The sequence below is a fragment of the Coenobita brevimanus genome, chromosome 62 (genome assembly GCF_032717465.1).
Source record: "Coenobita brevimanus isolate Jiangsu-jjx chromosome 62, ASM3271746v2, whole genome shotgun sequence".
NCBI classification, from domain to species: Eukaryota; Metazoa; Arthropoda; class Malacostraca; order Decapoda; family Coenobitidae; genus Coenobita; species Coenobita brevimanus.
The window spans coordinates 37099614-37104613 of record NC_137015.1 but is presented as its reverse complement, the minus strand read 5'-3'; the positions used below and the strand labels follow the sequence as shown (position 1 = coordinate 37104613).

The window sequence follows — 5000 nt, the reverse complement described above, 5'->3', positions numbered from 1 at the left end:
AATATTACTCCTGATAGACATTATTATTATTATTATTATTATTATTACTTTCTTCCTTTTTCTTTTAGCCTCCTCCTCCTCCTCCTCCTCCTTCTTTTTCCTCTCCTCCTCCTCCTAGGGATCCGCCACTTTAATATATCGTCTTACAGAACTTCCCTCCACCATCTCTCCCTCCACTCAGCTAAGCCCTTCCTTACCTCTCTCCACCTCCCTCTTACCTCCCTCCACCCCGTCCCTCCACCTCCCTCTTATCCACAAATCCAATCTCACACACCATCTCCCTCCACCACACCAACAATCTCTCTCCTCTCTCCATCACACCAACCTCTCCTCTCTCCACAACACCAACACTCTCCTCTCTCCACCACCCCAACAATCTCTCTCCTCCCTCCACCACCCCAACAATCTCTCTTCTCCCTCCACCACACCAACAATCTCTCTCCTCCCTCCACCACACCAACAATCTCTCTCCTCCCTCCACCACACCAACAATCTCTCTCCTCTCTCTACCACATTTCTCTCTCCTCCACCAAGCCATCAACCTTCCTCATCTCTCCCTCCATCTCTCTCCACCAAACTACCAGCCTCCCTCATTACTCCATCATGTGTCTCTCCACCAAACCACCTCTCTCTCTCTCTCTCTCTCTCTATGCTTCCCATCAGTTGACCCATTTTCTTTTTTCTTTTTTTTCGTACCGTAATCCCTTAACCCTAATGAAGAAAGTTATATTACACAAGGCAATTTAACCGTATATATAAGAACCCTTTCACCCCGAGGACGTCTCTCTAACTCTATTCTAGTTCACGTGAAACAATTTAACTTAGGAGGTACTGGAGAAAGGGGGGCCTTCACGCGATGGCACTGATATACCCGGGCGGCGCAACTGACTGGGTACACGAAGATTCCCCAACTACTTCCCTCATCCCCGGAAGGACAATGGTGGACGGCAGAGGATGAGAAAGTATAAGCCTGCAGTCCACTGGGTTCACGTTTCAGATAAGGTACTACAACAACAACAACCGCCACCACAACCACTATCAACACCACCACCACCACCACCACCACCACCACCACAACAACAACAACAACAACATAAGAAACTGCCCTCCCTGTTAAGAAATAGGTTTAAGAACATTATATATAACTCCTACAGGTCTCAAAGTCTCCCCAGATCCCAATAACACCGGCAGGAAATAATAAGAATAATATAAATAGGCAAATAGATAGGGTAGGACAAAATGGGAAACACAGGGGAGAGGATGGACGGAGGGGAATGGTTGATAAAGACAGAGGGGGAAGAAGAAAAAAGTGCTAGATTTAATTTTCTCACTTTCTCTATTATTCTTCCTACTTTTCTGTGCCTTTTTCTAGTTACCGTACATGTATGATTCTCTCTCTCTCTCTCTCTCTCTAAGCTACTCCTGAGAGAGAGAGAGAGAGAGAGAGAGAGAGAGTACACCACCCACAACTGCCCTGTCCACTCCACCAACACACCCACATCCTCACAAATCCCAAAGTGAAACAACGCCAACAAGCTCCACGTAAACGAATCTCTCTCTCTCTCTCTCTCTCTCTCTCTCTTTCTCTCTCTCTTTAATTCATGGTCCTTTCTTATTCTACTGAAACACCTTTTTTTTTTCCCCTTTCCGAACTGCCCTCTTTAATTCGTTTTTTCTTCCTTCTTCTCTACTATTCCTCCCCGCATCTCTCTCTCTCTCTTAACCTAACTAATTACCCCCCGTTTGTTGACACAGTCCACCTCATTCACGGGCTCCCTCTCCTTCCCCTCCCCGCACCAGCGTAATCACACACCCAAGACACTGATTGCTGTAATATTTCTTCGATCAAACATGCGTAAGTCTTTGGCACACACTTTTATCATCGTCAAGGGAATATTACAGTCTACAGGTCATTAATTACTTCCGGTGTACTGAGAAAATAAGGAGTGGGAGAAGAAGGGGACGACCGAGGGTGAGGAGAAGGGATATATATGAGGAAGGTGTGTAAAAATTAGTAGATGGACGAAGAAGGAGAAGGAGAAGGAAGAGGAAAATGGAAGATAAAGATGAAGATAATAATAATGTTGATGATGATGATGATGATGATGATGATGATGATGATGACGACGATGATGATGATGATGAGGGGGAGGAGACTAAGACAAAGGTGCAGGGGCAAGGTAGGAGTGTATGGAAGCACCTGCAGTATGAGGAGAGGCTGTTTCTGAGTAAGAACAGAGTGCTTGAAGAAAGTGATGGTAATGTCCACTCCACACAGGATGCAGCGTAAGGCAACAGACGAATAGATGCATATACAGGGAGAGACAGACAGACTAAGGGACATACAAATCGACTTATACAGTAAAATATGACCACTGATAAAGATGGACACATGTAGAGACACGAGCTAAGACACACAGATAATTCGGCACACAAATTGATAAAATGCTAGAGACATAGATACAGACGGAAAGACACAGCCAGATAGGTCGACAAGCAGACAGATAAACAGATAAAACCAGACAAGTAGAGATAAGAAAACAGATCGACAAAAAGATTAAAACGCTGACGAAAAGGTAGGTTGACATGTAAAAAAAAAAAAAAATACAGAAAAACAGACAGACAAACACTACCCCTAAGCTGACGAAATAAATAATGCTATCCTAAAAATAAAAACACTGTCTGAAATGAAGAACCGCTCGCGCTAGGATAAACCAAGAACTATAATTATTACGCTACTGTAACAAGCGAGGGTGTGGGCAGTTTGAGATAGGACCAGTTATAACAATTCTTCTTCTTCTTCTTCCTCTTCTTCTTGTTCCTCCTCCTCCTCCTCTTCCTTCTCTTCTCGCCTAAACTGTTCTCTTGGGATATTTAAACGTGGGTATTTAAATCTTATAAACTGCGGACCGTCTTACTCATCTAAGTAATAAAAATCAAGGGTATTTTACTCAGGCTAATACCAGGATCTGAGAGAGAGAGAGAGAGAGAGAGAGAGAGAGAGAGAGAGAGAGAGAGAGAAACTATCTACCATGTCATCTCTTGAAGCAACATTCACTTCTGAAGGACTGGATAATTTTGACGAAAGCCATAATCATAAGGAGGCATTTAAATCAAAGATTATTTTAATCATACGCATTTAAATCAGAGGCATTTAAATCAGAGGCATTTAAATTCAGTTGCATTTAAAACTGTAAAGGACACTGAATTATTAGGAACTATCAAATTAAAAAAGGGAATAATTAACCCTCCAACCTGATGACATTTTCTACCTCGTTCTCGCTACCTTCAGACGATTTTACTCAACTGGGGCTAGATTTTTCGACTGGAGGGGTTAGATACAGCCTTCATTTACGCTCCCTCAACAGCTGAAGAAAATCGTCTGGATGCTGCAGGAATAAATCAATAAAGCATGTCACCTGTTTGATTTTTTCGTTCTATTATTTATTTTTTTCACTCTCATCTTAAATGTCACGACCAACTGCCTAGCCCCGGGCTCCTACGCTCCTCATGGGGCAACGTAGGATTGGATGATGGATGGACGGATATTTTATTTTTGCTTCTATTTCTTACATACTTACTTGCTTGCTTACTTACTTAATTACTCACTTACTTTTTTTTTTTCCGCTTTACCATTACCGGCAACTAATGTATTTTGCTCTGGCCACCATCAAACGACTCTTTTCTGTACTCTCTCTCTCTCTCTCTCTCTCTCTGTTACTGCAGCCTCCAAACAATATCATTCAAATTACAAGAGCGTCCTCGTACTGATGGGATTGTATCAAACTTCTCTAATAAAAAAAAATCTTTAAGCAAAATAATAATAATAATAAAATCGTCTGGCGGCAGCAAGAGTACATTTTTCAAAAAAGGATGTCCTCGGGGTGAAGGATGGATTTTGGATTGGGGGGGGGTACAAAATTCTGTCGGGTCGTCCATTTCTGAAGAAGTGACAAATTTTGATAGATCAGTTTAATCCGAACCGACAGTCATTAATTCCGTACTCTACCTCTCCATTTAAGGCGGGCATGCACAACCCGTCTAACCACACTCACCCCCTCTACTGTCCAGCACTAGCATACAGGAGTTAGCCCTTTTAGTTCATCATCATCACTATCATCATCACCATTCACTCACCACCATCACCATCACCATCATCATCATCATCACCACTCTCATTTACCATCATTATCATTATTATCATCATCACCTTCCTCTCATTTACGATCATCATCATCATCATCATCACCATCTCATTAATCATCATCATCATTACCGTCATCATCCTCTCATTAACCATCATCATCATCATCTCATTAATCAACATCATCATCAACGTCTTCTCATTAGCCACCACCATCATCATCATCAAAATATCATTAATCATCAACATCATCATCATCAACGTCCTCTCATTCACCATCATCATCACCAACGTCTCATTAATCATCATCATCATTAACAACCTCTCATTTACTATCATCATCATCATCATCCCACCGACAACTGCATGGGGAATTAGAGACCCAAAACAAGATCATAAAACCGTAAAATCGGGAGAACGAGAGAGAGAGAGAGAGAGAGAGAGAGAGAGAGAGTAACCTTTCCATTGTTTGTCATTCTGGAAAGGAAAATTATTTTGTTGGCACGCATCTCTCTCTCTCTCTCTCTCTCTCTCTCTAATGGATTCTCCACGTATTTTTTTTCTTTTTTTCTTTCGCTCTAATCTTCTTATATTTTCACTTCCCTCTCTCTCCTCTCCTAATCCCGCCCCGCTCTCATATATTTTTTCAACATTTTACCATTTTTAACTCTCTCTCTCTCTCTCTCTCTCTAAGTCCTCAATCTTCCTCTCCCTTCATTCCTTATCTCCCTCTGAAATTCTCTCTCTCTCTCTCTCTCTCTCTCTCTCTCTCTCTCTCTCTCTCTCTCTCTCTCTCTCTTCTCCTATACATTAATTTCAAAGTGCTACGTCCACTCCTTCTCATTTCGTCCCTATT

General features: G+C 42.0%; 1 protein-coding gene across 1 annotated transcript in view; it reads right to left on the bottom strand.

The window, feature by feature from the left end:
* Nucleotides 1-5000, bottom strand: part of LOC145404040 (neurotrimin-like) — a 248431-nt gene that overhangs the window by 114346 nt on the left and 129085 nt on the right. The gene's annotated exons all lie outside the window — the stretch shown is intronic.